General features: G+C 47.4%; 1 pseudogene; it reads left to right on the forward strand.

The window, feature by feature from the left end:
- Window positions 1–256: 256 nt before the first annotated feature.
- LOC119857409 lies at window positions 257–1,194 on the forward strand (annotated as a pseudogene).
- Window positions 1,195–23,117: the final 21,923 nt, after the last annotated feature.

The raw sequence follows: 23,117 nt of genomic DNA on the forward strand, positions 1-23,117 counted from the left end.
TCCACCTTCCACTAAAGCATCTAGAGCTGGTCACTGGATACTGAGCTAGATGGACTGCAGGTCCAGTCTGGCAGTGCCTATCTTCTTATGCGTGGTGTAAATCCAAGACTGTTTTTGCTGATCTTCCTTGAGCTCCTGGGAGTCTCTAGAATTGCACTGAGAGCAGAATGATGTCTCATTAAATATCACCTTGTCACCTGTTCTTTTTCCTTTCAGGAGGGAAAGTCCAAAACTCCTGGTACCTGTCCTGTACATTATGTCAGCTGTCAATGACACCAAACTCAAATCTGTAATGTTCCTTCTCACTGGCATACCTGGGCAGGAAGACGTCCATCTCTGGATCTTTATCCCCTTCCGCTTCATTTATGTTTTTTCAATATTGGGAAATTCATTCCCATTCTGTTCATTATAAAAACAGATCCAAGCCTCCATGAGCCCATGTACATTTTCCTTTCCATGTTGGCCATCACAGACCTTGGCTTATCGATATCCACCATACCGACGATACTGGGCATATACTTGTTTAACTCTAGGGAGATCAGCCTCGATGCCTGTTTTGCCCAGCTGTTCTTCATCCACTCATTTGCATTCATTGAATCCTCCATACTCTTGCTGATGGCGTTTGACCGCTTTGTTGCAATCTCTAACCCACTGAGATATGCTTCCATCTTAACCCTGCTGAGAATATCCAAGATGGGACTGTAATGTGTGCTAAGAGGGGTGGCTGTATCATTCCCATTACCCTTTCTCCTGAAACGGTTCCAATACTGTCGAGTCAATGTCCTCTCCCATTCCTACTGCCTGCACCAGGATGTCATGAATCTGGCTTGTTCGGATATCACAGTCAACTACATCTATGGCTTGTTTCTTACAGTCTCCATGGTGGGGTTAGATTCACTGCTCATCTTCCTCTCTTATGTGATGATCCTCAAAACAGTGCTGAGTGTTGCATCCCACACGGAGTGCCTCAGGGCCCTGCACACTTGCGTCTCCCACCTCTGTGCCGTCCTGCTCTTCTACACACCAGATATCAGCTTGTCTTTGATACACAGATTGGGGAAGGGCTCTTCTCCCTTACTACAGATTGTCCTGGGATACATCTACCTGCTCGTCCCACCCCTGATGAACCCAATCGTGTACAGTGTGAAAAGCAAACACCTTCGTGGGAGGATAATCAGAGTGTTCATAAAGTGAAAGGTCAATGCTGGCACTGGAGTTGACCTGGGAGATGAAAAACATGGGCCACCTATTCCTTGCTGGACCCTTAGACCTGAGACAACATAAGCTATTGATCGACAGTCTGTAGAGAGAGGTTCAGACAGTGTTTAAGGCCAAGAGCAAGGGGAGAGGGGCTGGTGAGGGAGGACAGCTCACTGGAGGATAAAGACTAAGCACTCAGCAGCATTTACAAAGTCTACACTACCAAGTTTTGTCAATGAAACTTATGTCAACACGAAAAAATCAACAAAAGCAAAGTTGCCAAAGCAAGTCTGTCAACAGATTGTGTCCACATTCGGGGCACCATTGTCAACAACATGAGCGATGCACTGTGAGTATGTATCCCACAGTGCCTGGTGACACCACTGTGACGTTGCACCCTATAATGCTTTATGCAAATATGCTCATGAATATAAATATGACATAACTGGAATATGTTTTATTCTACATATGCCATGTAACATATCCATGTAAATGTTATGATCTACTGAATATATTCATCCTATTTGTATGCATGTGTCATTGTTGTATTCGAAGTTATGAATATTGGCTGTGTACTTGTTTGATTTTAAGTAGCCCAAAGAATTTGGTCAGCTTCTTAAGAAAAGAATTGCACAATCAAGAAACACTTAAATGACAATGGAAGACTCCAATCCAGATAAGAAGTCTACTTGTGATGTTCAAGGTAGCATGTGAACAATGGCTGCCACCTGTAAAGTTCTGAGTCATGCATGGACATGTGACTTGCCCATGTGACTCCAAAACTGCAGTTTGAAGCTGGATTCTGCATAAGAGACAGAAGGGGTTTCCATCCACAAGAGAAAATCTATTTAAGCCTGTGGGAGACCCCTCCATTTTGTCTTCAGCTGGCTCAAGAGATAGCCTTTCCACCCCCAAAGGATACCTGAAAGAAACGGAAACAAAGGACAGTAACCACAGGGGTGTGAGTGATTGCTGGACCCAGACTAGAAGGTGGCTAGTCTGTCAAAGAAACTTACTGGAACATCTCTGAGGGTGAGATTTCATCTGTAGTCATTTTCTTACTGTACTAGGTTTAGACTTGCGTGTTTTATTTTATTTTGCTTGGTAATTCACTTTGTTCTGTCTGTTATTACTTGGAACCACTTAAATCCTACTTTTTGTATTTAATAAAATCACTGTTAACTTATTAATTAACCCAGAGTATGTATTAATACCTGGGGGTGGGGTGAAACAGCTATGCATATCTCTCTATCAGTGTTATAGACGGTGAACAAAAAGCTTTATATAGGGTAAAACGGATTTATTTGGGGTTTGGACCCTATTGGGAGCTGGGCATCTGAGTGTTGGAGACAGGAACACTTCTTACGCTGTTTTCAGTTAAGCCTGCAGCTTTTGGGGGATGTTGTTCAGACCTGGGGCTGTATTTGTAGCAGGCTAGCATGTCTGGCTCAAACCAGGCAGGGCACTGGAGTCCCAAGCTTCCAGGGAAAGCGGGCTTAGAGGTAGTCTCAGCACATCAGTTGGCAGCCCCAAGGGGGTTTCTGTGACCCAACCCGTCACAACTATGTGTCGCTAGGTGTAGGAAGGTGGAAACGGAGCATGGAGCATCCTGGGACATGCAAAATGTCCCGTCATGCACTGCTTTGTGTCCCAGCCCTCCAAAGGTTTCCAGCTTCCTTTCGCACCGTTTTTCCATCTATCAGTCTTTGTAGTGCACACCAGCATCTTCAGTGAGATAGGATGAATCCCGCACTTCTCTCCTATGCACTATTAACTGCCGTGAGGACATCGCTCAAGGCAGCACAGTTACTCGCAGTTACTGACCAAGGACAACTCGCAGGCACCTGACATTCTGCCTGATATGGACAGCAGCGATTTATCAGAGCTTTTGGCATTCACAGAGCAGCTGCAGATGGTAGACCATCGCTTTTGGGCTAGGGAAACAAGCACTGATTGGTGGGATTGCATTGTCATGCCGGTGCGGGATGAAGACCAGTGGGTACAGAACTTTCGGATGCATAAAGCAACCTTCCTGGAGCTATGTGCTGAGCTTGCCCCTGACCTGCGGCACAAGGACACCAGAATGAGAGCTGCCCTTTTGGTAGAGAAGCGTGTTGCAATCGCTGTGGGGAAGCTGGTGAATGCAGAATGCTACCAGCCACTTGCAAATCAATTTGGAGTGGGGAAGTCCGCTGTTGGAGCTGTATTACTCCAAGTGTGCAGGGCAATAAATTGCATCCTGCTACGGAGGACAGTGACTTTGGGAAATGTGCATGAAATAGTGGATGGCTTTGCAGAGATGGGTTTCTCTAACTGTGGTGGAGCGATTGATGGCACACACATTCCAATTTTGATGCCAGACCACCTTGCATCAGAGTGCATCAGTCGGAAGGGATATTTCTCCATGGTATTGCAGGTGCTTGTGGATCACCATGGGCGTTTCACAGACATCAATGCAGGCTGGTCTGGAAAGGTGCATGATGCATGCATCTTCAGGAACAATGGCCTGTACAGAAAGCTTCAGGCAGGGACTTTCTTTCCAGACCACAAGATCACAGTGGGGGATGTGGAAATACCCATAGTAATCCTGGGAGACCCGGCTTACCCCTTACAGCCCTGGCTCATGAAACCTTACACAGGGCACCTGGACAGTAACAAGGAGTGTTTTAACAACAGGCTGAGCAGGTGCCGTATGGTAGTCGACTGTGCCTTTGGCCATTTGAAAGCTCGCTGGAGGTGTCTCAATGGCAGGTTAAACCTTACTGAGGATACTATTCCTGTGGTCATAGTTGTGTGCTGAACTTTGCATAATCTGTGTGAATCTAAGGGTGAAATGTTTGCTCATGTGGGGAGCACGGAGTCAGAGCGTTTGGCTGCACAGTTTGAACAGCCAGATGCTGGGGCTGTCAGAGGAGCCCAGAGGGCTGCTATTAACATCAGAGAGACTTTGAGGAACCACTTTGACGATGAGGGGCACTAACACATGTCTGCTTTGGAGTTGCTTCCCTGGTGCATCCTTGTAAATTTTGGGGCCCAAGATCCATGCAACAAAACACTTTAGAAGCCTGTTCCCGAGAGTGGATTGATTGCTATGCGCTTTTGTAGAACACAGAATAAAAACGCAGTACCATTAAAAACCTTTGCCTTTATTTATTGTTAAAAAGGGTTAAACCTCACAACTGTGTGTAGCTCCAGCTACCATTGTGCAAGCTGTGAGAGGGAAGGGGGAACTCAGGAGGGCGATGGAGTGAAAAGCAATGTGTGGGCCTAGAGGAGGGTGGGACTGGCAAAGAATTGTGCATGTACACATGCTCCAGTGGAGGTCGACCACGGATCTGCTCAGTCTGCAGCTGTATCAGAGGCTTGAGCATCTCGGCCTGATCCCTCCATCACTCTTATCCTCAGCCAGGTGTTTCTGACTGAGACGGAGACTTGTCAGAGACATGATTAATGCAGGATCGCCCGGAGAAGCCATCCAGGCAGCTCCCCACTTCTGTTGATGGCTCTGCACACCACACACCTGCGCACCCCACTCCCCACCGAGGCAGGGCAGAGCGGCATGTGGGAGTGAGGATCTGACACACAGGAGTCCCGGCAAGACACTCAGGCCCAGATTCCCTCCCTGGCCCTTCTTTTTGTGTTGCCCTAGCAATGCAAAGGGGTGGAAATGACTCCCCCACCAAGGCCCAGCTATCTCCTAGCCCAGCCCATTCATTGTAGCATGACCACCTTTTCCAAAGGCGAAAGAGGGACAGAGGTAGAAGCTCCGTCCCCTCGGTGATCCTACCCTGCCCCTCTTCTTCCTCCTTGACACCCCACCCTCTGCTCCTCCTGTCCCCACAAGACCCCACCTCCAGCTCCCCCTCATTACCCAAGGCTCCACCCACTCTCCAAGCCAAAAGCCAGAGCTGGGCCATGGTAAGAGCTGCCCAGGGAGCCAGAGCCACTGTCAGGAGCTCCAGACCCTCCACCTGCCCTGGGCAGGGGGCCCGAGAGAAGCTCCCAGCCTGTGTTCCCACCCCCCGGGATGCACCCCCAAGGGAAGGTGGAGAGTATGGGGCTCCCCACAGCAGCCTGAGTTCCCAGGGCAGCTCTTACCATGAACCGACTCCACCCTGCCGGAGGGCAGAGCCTCACAGGAAGTGGAGGAGAAGGGGCCAGGGCCTAGTGGGAAGAGATGGGACAGGGGTCGGGGCCTCTGGGAAAAAGGAGTAGCAGGGGGTGCGGCAAGCCTGAATCAATACTGAGCCTAGCAAGCAGGATGGTGGTGGGTTCCTGAGTAAAGGAGGAGGATGGGGCTGGAAGGTAGGTGAGCATCTACTTTAGAGAAGACAGAATTAATCTGACCCCACAAATGCGGGGGGACAAAGCAGGGAGGGCGGGCTTGTTTTAGGTATCCCAAGCTGAGAGTAAGTCATTGCAAGGGCTTTAGAGGTAAGGACAGGGCACCTGCAGGGCTACCTCAGGCCACAAGTGGGCAATCTGGGGTGGCCTCCATCCACAGGGACATGGTCAGAGTGGGCTGTGCTCTTGGAAGCGGTTACCACTGGACAGAGATCAGCTCAGCCCCCAGGCTGCTCTAATCCCTCCTGCGACAGGGGGAGAACAGGCCAGAGAATCAAATCACTGTAACTGGTTCCTAGCCATCCCTGCTCTATACAGCATAAGGGGGAGCTCTGCTGGCACCACAAAGAATCCAGACGGGTCTGTCACCACTCAGATGGCTGGACGGCTGGTCCTGTGGTCTGGGCACTGCTCTGTGACTCAGGACAGCTGGGTTTGATTCCTGAGACCATGGGCAAGCCATTGTCTATCTCTGAGCCCTGGCACTGGTGGATAATAGCCCTGCCCTGCGTCACAGCAATGGCGGGAGGATAAAGACATTCCAGGTGCTCAGATACTCTGAGACCCTAAGTTCAGGGCTGTGTCAGGGTTCCACAGAGCAACACCCCTGACATTTGTCTACAAAAGGCCTCTTACCACAGCCTCCTGTGACAGCTGGCTTCTGGGAAGCACCTCGGTGTCTGTAGCAAACGTGGGGGTGCTCAGGGAAAGAGTAGGGGATAGGTAGTGGATTTCTGAAGGGAGTGTGGGAGTGTCACGAAAATGCTGGGAGTTTCAGCATGAGCCCTTGAGGCTGAATGGGTCTAACTGCCAAACAATGGATCAACAGCCACGGGGGCCTCATCTCAGATGGTCTGGCTGAGAAAAAGCAGTTTGAGGCCCCAAATCAATGTAATATCTTGGCCCTGTAATATGGACACGGCTGAGCACTATGGTGACTGGGCCCAGGCTCACACTGGTTTAATTCAGCAAAGGCTGATTCCATAAGAAAGGGGCAAACAGAGGGGAAGATGCTCTCAGGGACACAGTGAAACTAGGCTGGTTCCCAAGAGCTCCTTGGTTTTCCAAAAGAATGTAAGTTGGTCCAGCTCTGTTCCTCTGTCTCCAGAGCAAACCCTGTCTAACTCAGCTTGTAGTGAGACGTGAGATAGACAAGTGTAGACGTGTGACAGCTGCTTGTTATTTTAAAACCATTTTCTCCAATGCTTTGTGCTGTTTGTTAACAAACCTACTAGTTTTAGGGAATGACTGTGTAGCTCTGGTCACAAGCACCCAAAGGGAAGAGACTGAGGTGTCCAGTCGGACCTTCTTGGGGATAAGCAGTTAGCATAGATGGAGTATTGGTCTCATCTCAAAGAGTGGGACAGTTTTGAGACTCCCCCCAAGACTGGAAAGGACTTGGTTTAGAGAGGAAAGAAGAACATATATCCCAGTTTTACTGTGACAATCCCAATTCTTCATGGCCAGCGTCTCTCCTGGTGGAGTGCCTGTCAGCAGTCAGAGGAGCAACTTGTTCAAGTTCCATCCAAGATAACAAACCACTCAAGAAAATGATTCACAGAGTCATAGAATTTAAGGCCAGAAAGAGCCATTAGATCATCTAGTCCAGAGGATCTCAAACTGAGGGGTGGGTGGGGGGCTTAACAGGGGTGCAAAATGCATTTTGGAGGGGGGGGGGAATGAGAAGCTTTAGCAAAAAAATCTTCCTGTGCACATTTTACCCCCAGCAATGAATATGTAGCAAAGCTCATTCCTCAGGACAGATCCAGTCTTCAGAAGGCGCTGTGTGTTTAACTCTAGGTGGAGCTCTTCATTTTGACGGATTTCTGTAAAGCTTGCACAGCATTATGCAAAGTTGTTGCCATCTGCACATGGATCCGTTTGCTACGGCGCGGTGTGCACATTTCATTGTAAGTAGAGACCACAGTTGCAGTTTTGCTTTGCCTTTTATTCCAGTTAATCGTTGGCTCATTCGTGCAACAACAACAACAAAAAACTTAAAGGGAAAATAAAGCCAAATCTGATTCAAGTGAAGCCACATCCCCGCATATATCAGTATATGTATTTGTGAGGCAGGCGGGGATAAACTCTTAGAGACACAAAGAAAGAGAGGGTGTAATCAAAAATGTTTGAAAACTACTGATCTAGTCTGACCTCTTGTATATCACAGACTGCTGATTTCACTCATTATCTCCATATTGAGCCCAATGATTTGTGTTTGACAAACGTATAACCTGTGTTCCTCTAAAGCATGTCTACCAGGAAGGCATCCAGACTTGGTTTGGAGGTATCAGGACAATGCACTAGCTACGGTGGGAGTTTGTTCCACTGGTTAAGCACCCTCGCTGTTAAAAATGTCAGTTTCAGAGTAGCAGCCGTGTTAGTCTGTATTCGCAAAAAGAAAAGGAGTACTTATGGCACCTTAGAGACTAACAAATTTATTAGAACATAAGCTTTCGTGAGCTATAGCTCACTTCATCGGATGCATTTGGTGGAAAAAAAAAAACACCAAATTTTTTTTCCACCAAATGCATCCGATGAAGTGAGCTGTAGCTCACGAAAGCTTATGCTCTAATAAATTTGTTAGTCTCTAAGGTGCCACATGTACTCCTTTTCTTTTTGTTAAAAATGTGTGCCTCATTTCCAAATTTAATTTGTCTGGCTTCAGTTTCCAGCCATTAGTTCTTGTTATACTTTTCCCTGCCAGATTAAAGAGCCTGTTAGTACCTGGTATTTTGTCCATGTGAAAGTGGTTGTACACTGTCATCAAGTCAGCTCTCAATCTTCCCAATTTCTACTCACTATGCCCCTGCTTAAGTTGCAAATGACAGAGGAGGAGAAAGACCTAGGTGTATTAGTCAATCCCAGGATGACTGTGATGTGGCTGTGAACAAGGCAAATGAGATCCTAGAATGTGTCAGGCGAGATAGGCACTGCAGATCTAACAGAGAGACCTCCTCTGGAAAATTGTGTAAAATTCTGGTCACTCATATTGAAGAACAATGAATTCAGACTGGAACAGGTGCAGAGAAGAGCTCCTATGATGGTCAGAGCAATGGAGGGCCTGGCTTATGAGAAGTCTGAAAGAATTTGGCTGGTTCAGCCTAACACAATGCAGGCTGCACGGGGATCATATTGCTCTATAAATACATCAGGTGGGGGAGAGGGAAACACCAGAGAGGGAGAGTAGCTCCTGAAGCTAAAGGACAGCGTTGGCACAAGAACAAATGGGGAGAAACAGTCCAGAAGAAAAATGAGGCTGGAAAGGAAAAGGAGGTTTCTGACCATCAGAAGAGAGATGTTCTGGAGCAGCCGCCCAACAGGAGCAGTGGGGGACAAATAATCGAGCGGGTTTTAAAATGGAGCTTGACAGATTCATGCACCAGACAATATTCTGCAGTCGCCTGTCATAGCAGGGAACTGGACTCATTGACCCAGCAGGTCCGTTTCAGGCCTATGTCCCTGTGAGTCACATTAGCTCATTTTGTGTCACACAGGGAGCTTATGTGGAGTTGCTGGCCCAGTGTGACCCTTGACAGGTGTCACCTTCCGCCAGGTGGAGCTGGCAGCAACCAGGGCTGGGTTCAATATTTAGGGGTGCCTTTTCAACAAATACAACATAGAAGCAGCTCGAGACCCCACCCAGTAAACTGGGTAAATTACACACACACACCAGGAGCCTCTGAGAGGCAATAATTTCCCCCATGCTATCACAGAGTGTGAGTGTAGAAAATAAACTTTTTAAAAAAGGAGGGAAGTTACCCAACATTAATTAGAGAAAATGCAACAAGCAGGATTCATAAACATAAAGCTGTGAGCGGGACACCCCCCACCCCAGAGGGCATGGGGCAGAGTGAGTTCTACAACACACAGTGGTAGTTCTTGGTCAGTGAGGACTCAGTGTTCAAGAGGTGCATCTGTGGGAGTTCATCTTCCACCCAGGGAAAAAGACACCTTGCTTGCTCTGACAACTGAACACTTGCTCTGGCTGGCCGCCCCACTAGCTGTGGTTCCTCTCCACTGGGCACGCTGCCAGCCGACTGTCAGGTCCCTACTGCTGCCACTTGCCACTCTGCTGTGACCTCTGCAGGTCAGTCACTTAGTGATTGCTGCCTCATATTTTCAGCTTTTAAGAGGTTAGTCACAAACACTGTCCCCCCACAAGTGATTTTATCTCTTATTTGAGTACTAAAAAGAACAGGAGGCTCTTAATGGAGCCTATTCAGCTCTATCTTTGAATAGCGGGAAGGAACAAGTTAAACCAGACTGGGGACCCTATATTAAACCTGTCCCCATCCCTCTCACAGGACTCTGGCATTTGAGTCCCTGCCATAGCGAGGTCCTTTCAGCTGAGTGTAACCCCCTCATTTGGGAGACATTAAGCACAGTTTCTCTCCCCTTTGTTCATACAATAAAGACAAAAAAGACAATAATATTGACAACAACATTTCACTACCGCTGCATCCAGTACTGCACTGATTTCTAATCTAAGACCAGCCAAAGTTGATCACTTTGAGCAACACTGCTTTATCTGCTGGATATCTAGGCAAACCAAGTGTGTTCATGTAAATACAGTTTGAAAACTCTCCCATTCCCAGCTTGCTGCCAGGGTAGAACTCATTCAGACCCTGCTTACAAAGGCTTATGCACCGAATAGTATGTTGGGGTCACATGTCATAAAAGGAGACTGGGCTCATGGACCCAGGAGGTCCCTTCCAGATCTATGTCCCTATGGGCCACATTCACCCATTTTGGGTCACACTGGGAGCTCATGTGGAGTTGCTTGCCCACTATGACCCGCCTGCTCCATGCCCTGGCCGATGGATTTGTCCCTCAGTAGCTTCAGGAGAAAGCGTAACTCAGTGTTATCATCTGGAAAAGGAATTGTTCTTGAGTTCCTGTTTAGTAATGTCACAGGAGTTTAATTCCCTGAGTTTCTGGTAATCTCAGCATGCTGAGCTGCCAGCTGCCCCCTCCTCACCCACGAGTCCCAGAGAGGAAGAATGGTTCAGGGTTGAAGTGCTGGCCTGGGAGTCAGAGGAACTGGCTTCAGTTCCAGGCTCTTTCACAGACTTCTTCTCTGACCTTGGGCAACTCACTTAGTCCCTATGGGCTGCAGCCACAGATGTTTTGGTATGGTTCAATGTGAAGGTGTACAGTAGGAACAAGAGATGCAGGCCATCCTTACTAGAGGAGGACCCAATGCTGGGAAGCAGTGACTCTGAAAAAGACTTTTGGTCTGAAGTGGGGTGGCTGCCCCACTCCAATAAGCAGGGGTTAAAGCAGCCCCTTTGGGGAAGCAGCCACAGCGGTGGCCAGCTCAATTCGGGCCCAGCTGGCCCTGATAAGAGGGCTGTGGGCCATAAGCTGGAGGAGTCTCACTCTAGCCCTGGAGTGGGAAGGGCTAGCTGCCTGGGAGCAAGGTACCTGAAGAGGAGCAGTGCTGGGGAAGGGCAAAGGGAGCTGAGGAGCTCCAGCCTGGTAAACCCTCAGGCTACAGGCCTTGTTGATGGCCTACAAAAGGTACTGGGGCTGAAGAGGGGCAGCCCAGGGATAGGTAAAGGCAGCAGGTCTCAATCCCTTGCCAATGATGAGTGTCCATTACACACTGCAGTCTGCCCCAGTGAGCAGGGACTAGATGATGACTGGCAGTAGCCACTGAGGCAAGGTGGGCATAGAGGTATAACAATGCTGGTTCTGGTGGGACCCAATTGAGAGTGTCAATTCAGGATAAATTACTTCAAGCAGGGCAGTTACAGCCCAAGGCTGGGGTTTTCCACCTCTAAGGCAAACCAAACCAGCCAGACAGAGAGGACTTTGGTTTTACCCCACTGGCTATCCACAAGTCACACAAGCAATTCCCTTGGACATTCCAGTTTCCCAGTATCACCACCAGTGCCACTCATTACGAGGATAAATGGTTATGGAAATCAATACCCCAATAAAAGAAATAACTTAGCTCTTACCTTATAGTCAATTCTTATTAACTAAAATAAAATTTATTAAAAAAGAAATGAGAGTATTGGTTAAAAGATCAATATGCATACAGACTTGAGTTCAATTCTTGAGGTTCAGATATATAGCAGAGCTGAGCTTGTAGTTGCCAAAAGTCCTTTTAGAAATAGTTCATAGGTTATAGTCCAATGTCCATATCCAGGGTGACTCCAGTCAGTGACTGGGGATCTCAATCCTTATGGCTTAAGGTTCCCCCTCTCGAAACCCAAAGCAGATCTGAGGTGAAGAAGGATCATGTCCCAAGGTTTTTATACATTTCCTGTAGCCATTTGGCCTGAGAAAACAATAGGCTTAACTTTCCTTCTTCCAAACATCATGGCAATTAGCACAGGATAATTTATCCATTAAACAGTTCAGACACAGGCTATCACAACCTTCAAAGAGACATAGACAATAATACTATTTCACTCAAGTATCTTCCTAAATGTTAATGTTCCTTTTTTGATCTTTGAATCAAAGCTATAGCAATAGACAAGACTTGTTTGCTTACATCACAAGACCTGAGCAAACATCTATTCTTCTATCTCTAACAATACAGGCTGCATTTCAAAGCTCTGTTCATTTACAAATCTTCCTAACCAGTCGTTAAAGTTCGGCCATAGATCAGGTCAGTCTGTGAGTTAATTAACTCTTTCTGGCCCTGTCACCTTTCAATGAGATATATTACACTCATAACGTCAGAAGAGGGCTGAGGGTTCCCCTGGGAGGGGAGACCCAGAATATAGGGGTACTGTTGGGACAGAACCCCAAGATAAAGGGCCACAGGAGTCCAGGAGAGACACAGGTCTTGAGGCAGGTGAGCCACTGGCCTGCAGAGGGTGCTCCAGGCTCTAATCGAGCTAATTCCCAGGGTGACCAGCAGGAGGCGCTGCATCAGTGAGTCGTCTCATCGCTACAGGGTCATAGTGGATAATCAGCTGAACATGAGCTCCCAGTGCAAAACTATGGTTGAAAAAGCTAGTGCAATCAGTGATGTATAACCAGGGGAGTCTTGACTAGGAGCAATGAGTTAATTTTACCTCTATCTTTGGCACTAGTGCAACTACTGCTGGGATATTATGCCCAGTTCTGGTGTCTACAATTCAAGGATGTTGATAAATTAAAGAGGATTCAGAGAAGAGTCACGAGAACGATTAAAGGATTAGAAAACCTGCTTCCTAGTGAGAGACTGAAGGAGTTCAGTCTGTTTAGTTTAACAAAGAGAAGGTGAAGGGGTGACTTGATCACAGGCTGTAAGTATCTGCATGAGGATCAGAGGTTTAACAATGGGCTCTTCAGTGTAGCAGAGAAAGTTATAACAGGATCCAATGGCAGGAAGTTGAAGCTAGACAAATTCAGACTGGAACTAAGGTGTAATTTTTTAAACAATGAGGGTAATTAACCATTGGAACAATTTACCAAGGAATGTGGCAGATTCTCCATCACTGACAATTTTTAAATCTAGACTGGATGTTGTACTAACAGCTCTGCTCTTTTTCCCCTGGATTTGTGGGGTGTATACCCCAGAACGTGATCAACCCAATTGTAACCACATTGTGTGCATTCAGCCACCATGAATTAATGAACTAGAATACCACATAGTGAAGGGTTAATTTGGAGACAGGCTTTCAGAAGCAAGGTCATAACTAGCTGGCAGTTTTTACTAATCAGAATGGGAGGAGAGGACAGACAAGTAAACAACTGAGACTGAAATCTTGGTGCTTGGAAAACCTTTTATCTAGATGCTTCTTACATTAAAAGTTTATTGAAAGTTAGAAACGAGACGCTTCAGTAGGGGCCATTATGAATTATGTGTTTTGCAGAAGTTAGTTATAAAAGATTAGCTAATATAGTGTACTTTGGAGCAGTCCTCTTGAGCTATCGTGGGGGACACGTTTTTCTGGATATCTTTACTCCCCAGCAGGGAGGCGTTTGGTCAGTGCTGACCCGTAGTAGATTATCAATATCATCTCAGAATGTAGGCAAATATCTGGGATGTTCTATGACTTTTGCTTATGTCTGTGTTTGCTTAAATCTAATACACTGCAGTGTTTGACAAGACCAGGGGTGAGACGGTGCCAGAGCATGGACAGGACCAGTTGGTTAAGCACCAGCACTCTCCCTTGGAGGGAGAGGCACCAGAGCAGTCCCGTCCAGCCCCGCAACCACCCAGTCAGTCAGTTCTCCGGAGGAGATGGATGTGTGGCAGAAAGGTAAACACCAAGATAGAGCAGTGGACCTGCGCTCCATTGGATGGCCTAAAGCATGGGTGGGAGGGAGCTCACGCACCACCCAGCCCCGACCACCAGACCAGAGCTCTTGACCCAGTTGACCCTGGGGGAGGAGGCTGCTGAATAAACAGCTTGGCAAGCCTCCACCTGCACCAGGTCATCCGGGTCCTGGACCACGAGGAGCACGTCATTGACTTACACTGCCAGGACCAGCCGGACATCTGGCTCACACAGAACCAACCCCATCAACCTCTTACGAAGGAAATGAAGGAAGGACTCAATGGCCAGAGCATATAGCTGACCTGACAGACGACAGCCTTGACACACTCTTTGTCCAAAGCTGACAGGTACGGTCAGAGTCCAATTGAGCCTGACCAAACACTCTGTGGAAGTGTACAGCACCTGGAGAAATCCCACAAATCAGGGCCCAAAGCTGAATGCCAGCAGAGTGCCCAGGAGATACCCATGGTCCATCCGGTCTAACACCTTCTCCTGATCCAACAACAGAAGGGCGAATGACAGACCATCCCTGTACCCAAGCTGCAACAGATCCCAGACCAGATAGAGATTATCAAAGATGGTACAGCCCAGGACTGTGTAGGTCTGGTCAGGATGGACCATGTCTGCCAGCACGGACCCTAGCCACACAAGATGGCCTTTGCCACGACCTTGTAGTCCGTGCTGAGGAGTGAGATTGGATGCCAATTCCAGAGATTGTGGAGGTCCCCCTTCTTTGGCAGCAAGGCAAGCACCACTCACCGGCACGACAAGGGGAGGACCCGCTCTCCAAGGACTCGGCCCAGACAGTGGCAAGGTCCAGGCTGAGGACATACCAGAACACGCAATAGAACTCCACAGTCAGCCCATCCATGCCTGGAGATTTATTGGTGGGCATGAGACAAAAGGCTTCTGAGAACTCGGCAAGAGAGACAGGCAGCTCTAGCTGGTCCCGGTCGCCGTGCTGACCATCGGGAGCCTGTCCCAGAGCACTCTACAAGTGCCAGGATATGTTGGACCCAGGGAGAAAAGGCTTGCGTAGAAGGTCCTGGACCTCCCGCACATCTCCGCCGGGTCCATGAGGGGGGTACTGTTCTCTGCCAAAAGGCAGGTGAGGTGCTTCTTGGCCCCCCTCTTCTTCTACACCCTGGAGAAAAAGTGGGAGCCGTGGTCCATCTCCCGAAACAGGCAGATGTGGGATCGAACAAAGGCACCCCGGGCCCAATGATCCTCAAGGGCCCAGAGCTCCACCCGCTTCTCCCGGCACACTCCAGAGAAGGCTGGATCCTCAGGGTTGGGGGCCAGACACCTCTTCAGCTCTAAGATATCCCTTTACAACTGCTCAATCACCGCATCCCTCCGCCGGCTGGTGGTCCGGGTGTAGTCGTGGCAAAAGAGCTGGGCGTGCACCTTCCCCAGGTCCAACCACTGCCACGCCAAGGGAAAGGTGTGCCTCTGCCCTCTCCAGGCCAGCCAGAACTCCTGGAAGGATGCCACAAAGCCCACATCCTCCAGAAAGCTGTTATTAAAATGCCAATAGGCCGCCCCCGGCTTCTCTGTGCTGAGAGAGTCCGTCATGGTCACCAGATGGTGATCCAAGAATTGGGCCAGCCAGATCCTGGAGGAGTGGGCCTGTGAAAGGTGACACCATGACAAGTAAATGTGGTCCAACCAGGAGTGGTGTGACCAATGGGCCTCCACCCAGCCAAAGGTGAACATTGAGATGTCATCTGGGTGGTGGTCATGCCAGACATCCACCAGGGAGTGACGATTGACAATCTCCTGGAGGACGTCCACGGTGGCCGGACACCGCTCGGCCCCTGAGCGGTCCCGCTCATCAAGCAGCGACACACTCAGCTGCAGTTATATTCAGGCTCCCTGAAGAGCCACTTCATGAACAAACAATAGAGAGACTACAGCCAAAATAACCACCAGCTCCCTAGTCAGAACTGTACCATCCTATCCTGGTCCAAGCTCTGACCATTATGAATTTATTACCCGTTTGCCCCCTCTCAATGTGGGGAGGACAGTACACACTTGTGGAAACCAAGCTGAGATTTTTCCCCCCAGACACTTCACTTAAAGCAAACTGGGTTTAGATTAAAAGAAAAAAACAAGTTTATTAACTACAACAGATAGATTTGAAGTGATTATAAGGGATAGGAAACAGATTACCTAGCAAATAAACAAAAATGGAATCTAAGCTTATCACACTACTAAGACTGACTATGAATTAGCAGTTTCTCACCCTGATTGATGATACAAGCAGTCTGGCAGATTCTCAAGGCACTATCTGCATTTGCTTTGCAGCTTGGGTTTCTAAGGTTTCCATAGACAGGTTAGAAATGCTTTAGCCTGGGTCCAGCATTTCCCCCCATTTCAGTGTTTGTTGCTGGGATGTAGTTCAGGAGGAGGGTGTGATGTTATTGACATGAACTGTGACAGTATAGATCATTATTGCAACCAAGGTCCTATAGTTGCACCAAATCTTGTACAAAGGAGGTCAAGTAAGGTGTCTATGGAAAAGTTGTAATTTGTTAATTATTATTATGCTGTCTGTATGTGTGTATCATTTTTGTATTTAAAGTTATGAATATTGATGATGTACTTGTATCTCGATATGTTTGATTCTAAGTAGCATCAGTGAAGCATTTTTTCAGCTTCTTGAGAAAGGACTATTCTGAGTAAGTGCCCAGTCAAAAAACACTTAACTGACAAGGGACTTTGGGAGACACCAATCCACATCTGAGCTTTCCTGGGAATGTTCAAACTAACATGTAAACAATGGCATCAGCCTCCAAAAAGCTGAATCATTCATGGACATGTGACTTGCCCAGGTGGCTACAAACTCCATCTAGTTGCTGTGATTTTGCACAGAAGAATAAAGGGATTTCCACCCACAAGAGAGAGAATATAAAAGCCCTTGGAAGCCTCTCCATTTTGTCTTCAGCTGGCTTAAGAGATGGCCTCTCCACCCCAAAGAGATGCCTGAAAGAAACTGGAACAAAGGACTGTAACTATCGGGTGTGAGTGATTGCTGGACCCAGGCCATAAACCACAATGTTGGTCTGAAAAGGATTGGGCCCAGACTAGGAAGGAGTCTAGTCTGTGGAAGAAGCTTATTGGAACATCTCTGAGGGTGAGATTTACCTGTATTCAGTTTCCTAGAATCCCAAGAGTTAAAGGGCTATTATGCGTGAGCACTTCCAAGCAGTCTTAGAAGAAAAGCTCCCATCAGAGTTTCCAGAATAAATTGAGGAATACTGGAGCCAGCTGAAAGCAATCATCAATGCCTGTGAGGAAACCATAGGCTACCAAACCAGAAAACATTAGGACTAGTTTGATGAGAATGATGCTGAAATTGACACGGCTGCTACTCTGAAACCTATGAGAAGAGAATGGCATTTCTTGCTTGGCAGAACAACATAAATTGTAATATAAAGAGAGACACTCATGCCAAGGTGAGGGCGGAAGTCCAACATAAAACCCAGAGAACTCAAGAACAAATGGTGGACTGAGAAAGCACAAGAACTCCAACATCTTCCAGACATCTACAATACATGTGGTTTCTCTAGTGCCACCAAGGCTGTTTATGTGCCAGTTTGTCATGGTATGAATCCTCTTCACTCTAAGGATGGAACTACACTTCTGAAGGACAACAAAGCTATCAATTCTCGCTGGAAAGAACATTTTGAAGATCTCCTTAACCATAATTCTATGGTTGCAGATGAAGTCCTTCAGCAAATCCCTCAACAACCATTTAGGGATGAGCTCGGAGACCCTCCCAATTTGTATGAGGTACACAATGCCACCAAGCTGATGAAGAACAACAAGGCAGCAGGTTTAGATGGGATCCCTGCTGAAATCTTTAAAAACGGTAGACCAGAGCTAATTTGGCAGCTTTACCTGCATATCCTTAAAATCTGGATAAAGGAAGAGATACCCAGTGAAATGAGGGATGTAATGATTGTCACCCTCTTCAAGAAAGGGGATAAAACAGATTGTAGAAATTATCACGGTGTCTCCCTCCTAGCCATTGCAGGCAAAGTGCTGGCATGGATCCTTGCAACCCGCCTTCTGCCCCTGTGAGAAGAAATTTTACCGGAGTCACAGAGTGGTTTCCAACCATGTCGTAGAATAGCAGATACAATCTTCACAGCACGGCAGCTGCAAGAAAAGTGCTGGGAGCAAAACCAACCACTGTACATGGTTTATTGATCTAACTAAGGCCTTTGACTCGGTGAATCGCTGGGCTCTCTGGACTGTACTCTCTCAGACTGGATGTCCTGACAAATACATCAATGACCTAAAATTGCTTCATGATAACATGAAAGTGACTGTTCTGGCTCCCAGAGTGAACCTTTCAAAGTACAAACAGGAATCAAACAGGGCTGTATCATTGCTCCAACTGTGTTTGCAGTTTTTATTGCCATCATTCTTTACCTAATTGCTGGGAAGTTTACAGCTGGCATAGAAATCATTTACGGAATGGATGGAAAGCTGTTCAGGCTTAGCAGGCTGAAAGACAAGAGTAAGTTTTCCACAACATCTATTGTGGAACTTAAGTATGCTGATGACAACGCAATTTTTGCCCACTCTGAGAAAGATCTTCAAACTATCTTGAATGTGTTTGCCGATGCTTATGCATGTCTTGGTTTCACTCTTAACATCAAGAAGACTAACATGCTCTATCAGCCCTCTCCAAATGAGGTAATCCATGTCATAGATTCATAGATCCATAGATACTAAGGTCAGAAGGGACCATTCTGATCATCTAGTCCGACCTCCTGCACAGCGCAGGCCACAGAATCTCACCCACCCACTCCTATGAAAAACCTCACCCATGTCTGAGCTATTGAAGTCCTTAAATCATGGTTCAAAGACTTCAAGGAGCAGAGAAGCCTCCCTCAAGTCAACCATGCCCCATGCTACAGAGGAAGGCGAAAAACCTCCAGGGCCTCTCCAATCTGCCCTGGAGGAAAATTCTTTCCTGACCCCAAATATGGCGATCAGCTAAACCCTGAGCATATGGGCAAGATTCACCAGCCAGATACTACAGAAAATTCTTTCCTGGGTAACTCAGATCCCATCCATCTAATATCCCATCTCAGGGGATTTGGCCTATTTACCCTGAATATTTAAAGATCAATTACTTACCAAAATCCCATTATCCCATCATACCATCTCCTCCATAAACTTATCGAGTAGAATCTTAAAACCAGATAGATCTTTTGCCCCCACTGCTTCCTTTGGAAGGCTATTCCAAAACTTCACTCCTCTGATGGTTAAAAACCTTCGTCTGATTTCAATTCTAAACTTCCTGGTGGCCAGTTTATACCCATTTGTTCTTGTGTCCACATTGGTGCTGAGCTGAAATAATTCCTCTCCCTCTCCTGTATTTATCCCTCTGATATATTTATAGAGAGCAATCATATCTCCCCTCAACCTTCTTTTGGTTAGGCTAAACAAGCCAAGCTCCTTAAGTCTCCTTTCGTAAGACAAGTTTTCCATTCCTCGGATCATCCTAGTAGCCCTTCTCTGTACCTGCTCCAGTTTGAATTCATCCTTTTTAAACACGGGAGACCAGAACTGCACACAGTATTCTAGGTGAGGTCTCACCAGCGCCTTGTATAACAGTACTATAACCTCCTTATCCCTACTGGAAATGCCTCTCCTGATGCATCCCAAAACCGCATTAGCTTTTTTCACAGCCATATCACATTGGCAGCTCATAGTCATCCTATGATCAACCAATGTCCTATCTATCAGAATCAGTGGAGTGGCACTGGAGAATGTTGATCATTTCCTCTACCTTGGAAATCATTTCTCATCCAAGGCAGATATTGATGCAGAATTCAACACCGCCTGAGCTATGCCAGTGTAGCTTTTTCTCATTTATGGCACAGGGTCTGTAAAGATTGCGACATTCGAACAGACACCAAGCTTCTTGTTTATCAAGCCATTAGTCTCCCAACACTGTTGTATGGGTCCGAAACTTGGACAACCAATAGTCACCACTTGAAAGTCCTTGAGAGGCACCATCAACGCTGCCTTCATAAGATTTTGAAGATCACATGGGAAGACAGGCGCACCAATATTAGTGTCCTGGAAGAGGCAAAGACCACCAGTATCAAGGCAATGATCAACCGTCAGCAATTCCGCTGGACTGGTCATGTTGTCTGCATGCCAGACCGTCACCTCTCAGAACAGGTCCTGTTCTCTCAGCTGAGAAAAGGGTACTGAAACGTGGGTGGACAACAGAAGCGTTACAGGGACTTGCTGAAGGAAAACCAAAAAAAGTGTAATATTGACACTTGGGAGACACTTGCCCAGGATCGCTTAAAAGGGAATGAAGTATTATGTGATGGTCCCCTGCATTTTGAACTTGTTCACCGACAAGCTGAAAAGGACATGAGGAGCAGGAGGAAGGAGAGACTGGCTTCCAGTCATGGTCAACAGCCTCCTGCTGAGCCTGAAAACATCTGCCCTCATTGTAATAGAACTTGTGATTCAAGGATTGGCCTTATTAGCCACCTGAGGACCCATAATTTCCATGGACGATGATCATACTCGGTAACGAGTGATCGGCCATCATCATCATCGCGCTTAGACTTGTGTGTTTTGTTTTATTTTGCTTGGTAACTTACTTTGTTCTGTCTGTTATTACTTGGAACTGCTTAAATCCTACTTTTTATATTTAATAAAATCACTTTTGCTTATTAATTAACCCAGAGTAAGTGATTAATACCTGGGGAGGAGGACCGGGGGGACAGCTGTGCATATCTCTCTATCAGTGTTAGAGAGGGCGGACTATGGAGGGAAGTCTTCTCTGACAGGGGGTTTGTTCTCAGTGATCTCCCAGCACATCTAGTGAGAGTCTTGAGGGAGTTTCTGTGAATGTATCATCGTTATGTTATAACTATGTCATAATAATGTCACGATGAAGAATATGGCGTGCAGTGTCATGCAAAGATCAATGGTTCTTTCCACCGGTGAAAGGCCTGAAGTTACATAACAATAACAGTTGGAAACAAACCTGAGTGAAGGTTGGGACACCCACGCTGCAGTTCTGTGGCTTGCCAGGGCAAAGAGACCCTGAGACCTGCCCGCACGCACTCAGTGTCAGGAAAGGTCCCACCGCTGGCTTTGGACCAACAATCAGAATGAAAAATGTAATTTCAACAGTGCTGCCTGCCTGTCCGTGTACATGCCACTCTGGGCCCCTACCCCCAGTGCTACCCACCTGTCCGTGTACCCCTGCCTGCCCCAGAATCCCCAGCGTTGCCTGCCTGTCCATCCGTATACACCCCCTGTCTGCCCCCACCACCCTCAGCACTGCCCACCTGTCCATGTACATGCTGCTCCCTGCCCCCACCACCCCCTGCACTGCTTGCCTGTCCCTATACATTCCCTGCCTGTCCCCGCAGCCATCAGCACTGCCTGCTTCCCTGTGTACACATCCCTCCCTGCCCCCACAACCCCCAGCACTGCCCACCTGTCCATGTACACCCCGCTCCCTGCCCTCATAACTCTCAGTGCTGGCCACTTGTCGATGTAGGTCCCCCAAACCCACAACTTCCAGCCCTGCCACACAGTTATACCCCTCACCCAGGACCAAAACCAGGTGCCAGACCCCACAGAAACTGCTCACAGAAATGTCTCCTCAGACAAGATTAAACTCAGTATCTATCTGCACTGGGGAAAAGGGGGAGATCAGCCTGAACTGCCCCTCCAGGGATGAGAGGAACCCCAGGAGCAGCTCAGCATGTGCAGGGAAGCAGAGAGGGAGTGACCCTCTGGGAGGGAGAGAGGATGTGGAGACTAAAAGGAGCCAGTGGAATAACTCTTCCTCAAAACGACACAAAGCTTTAAAGTACTGCAGCCCATTAGAAACCCAGACACCCCTTCCTGAGGCTGCTTTTCCATGTTGGCAATTGCTGATGTTACCACAAGCTGTAGTGGGGTTTCTCACAAGAAGAGGGATGGTCCAGAGAGGGGAAGATGTCAGAGACAAATTGTTACAGTATGGCCCATGTTACGTTACAGTCTGAGACACCACCCTGTCCCAGGAGGCCTCATTACACCTCTTTGGTCTGTGCATTAGGCAGGATGTGCATTCCCTATTTCACCCAGTTTCAGGACTCTGCACCACTGTGATCTGGATACTGCACATCACTCGCCCCCCTCCACACACACAAACACACACACACTGTGCATTGCTTGACCTCCCCTTGTGAGATTTCCAACACCAAATGGTTTCCTTTAAGCCAGAAACATGCTTTTATATACCTTTATTTTCTATTGCATTATGGTGCTTCTCACCCTCTACAGATCCAGAGATGCATGGGCACAGAGAGAGCAGACCCTTCTCCCTCCCTGAAAAAAATTGTTATCCTGATTGTTCTGAACCTCTAAGCCTGTGAGTTTGAGATTTCAGCAACTCTCTTGCCAGTTCTTCTTTGGTCCAGATGAGATGACCCACCCTTAGAAGCCACAGGACGACTCTAATTGAAGTCACTGGAGGCTCATGGTGGGTGTAAATAAATCCATTTATTTTTGTCTCTACATGTGGATTTACAGTGAATGCTTCGCCATGTTGGGAATTTTGCCATTGGTCTCAATGGGTCCAAGATTTCACTCTTAGTGTTTAACTTTCAGCTTCTAGCTGCAAAAATCATGCCTTCGGGTCCTGCTACAGAGATAGCTATTCTGTTAGGGTGTTGAAATAGTCTGAAGGCGACCTGCAGTTCATGTGTCGTTCTAAGACTCGGTATGAAAGATGGGGATTTCAAAACACAGGGCCCCTGATTTTGTTCTCAGAGAAGCCAGTGTCAATCTGGAGTGAAGGCAGAATGTGAGAGCAGAATCTGGCCAGTGTGAGACCCATTCTTGTTGTGAACCCCCTGGTAACACAGATACCCACTGCAGAGGCTTTGGCTGCACTACCTAACAGGGCAGTGAAGGTGTTGAATTGGAAAATGCGAGCAAACCAGAGGAAAAACCACACCACCCAAAAAAAGCTACTGAGACAGATAGAAGGACACAGTAAGAGACAAGAAACTGATCTTAAAAACAAATAGTTGTCTAAACTATTTCCAATATATTTGTAGTTACAAATTTACCAGCTAAATCCCTTGGTATTTCTCACAATACGAAAGAGCTCAAGTCGCCATGCTGGTGAATTCCTCCACACATGGTTCTTGACTTGAACCTTGAACTCTGAGCACTTACCACTAACTTTAATGAAGAAAGAGGCAACTCACCGAAATCCCACACAGCAGTCTCCTTACCATGAAAGGGAGGCGGAGCCATGAGAATCAGTGTATGAATCTCACATATCTGACACTTGGC

The sequence above is a fragment of the Dermochelys coriacea genome, chromosome 1 (genome assembly GCF_009764565.3).
Source record: "Dermochelys coriacea isolate rDerCor1 chromosome 1, rDerCor1.pri.v4, whole genome shotgun sequence".
Lineage (NCBI taxonomy): Eukaryota > Metazoa > Chordata > Testudines > Dermochelyidae > Dermochelys > Dermochelys coriacea.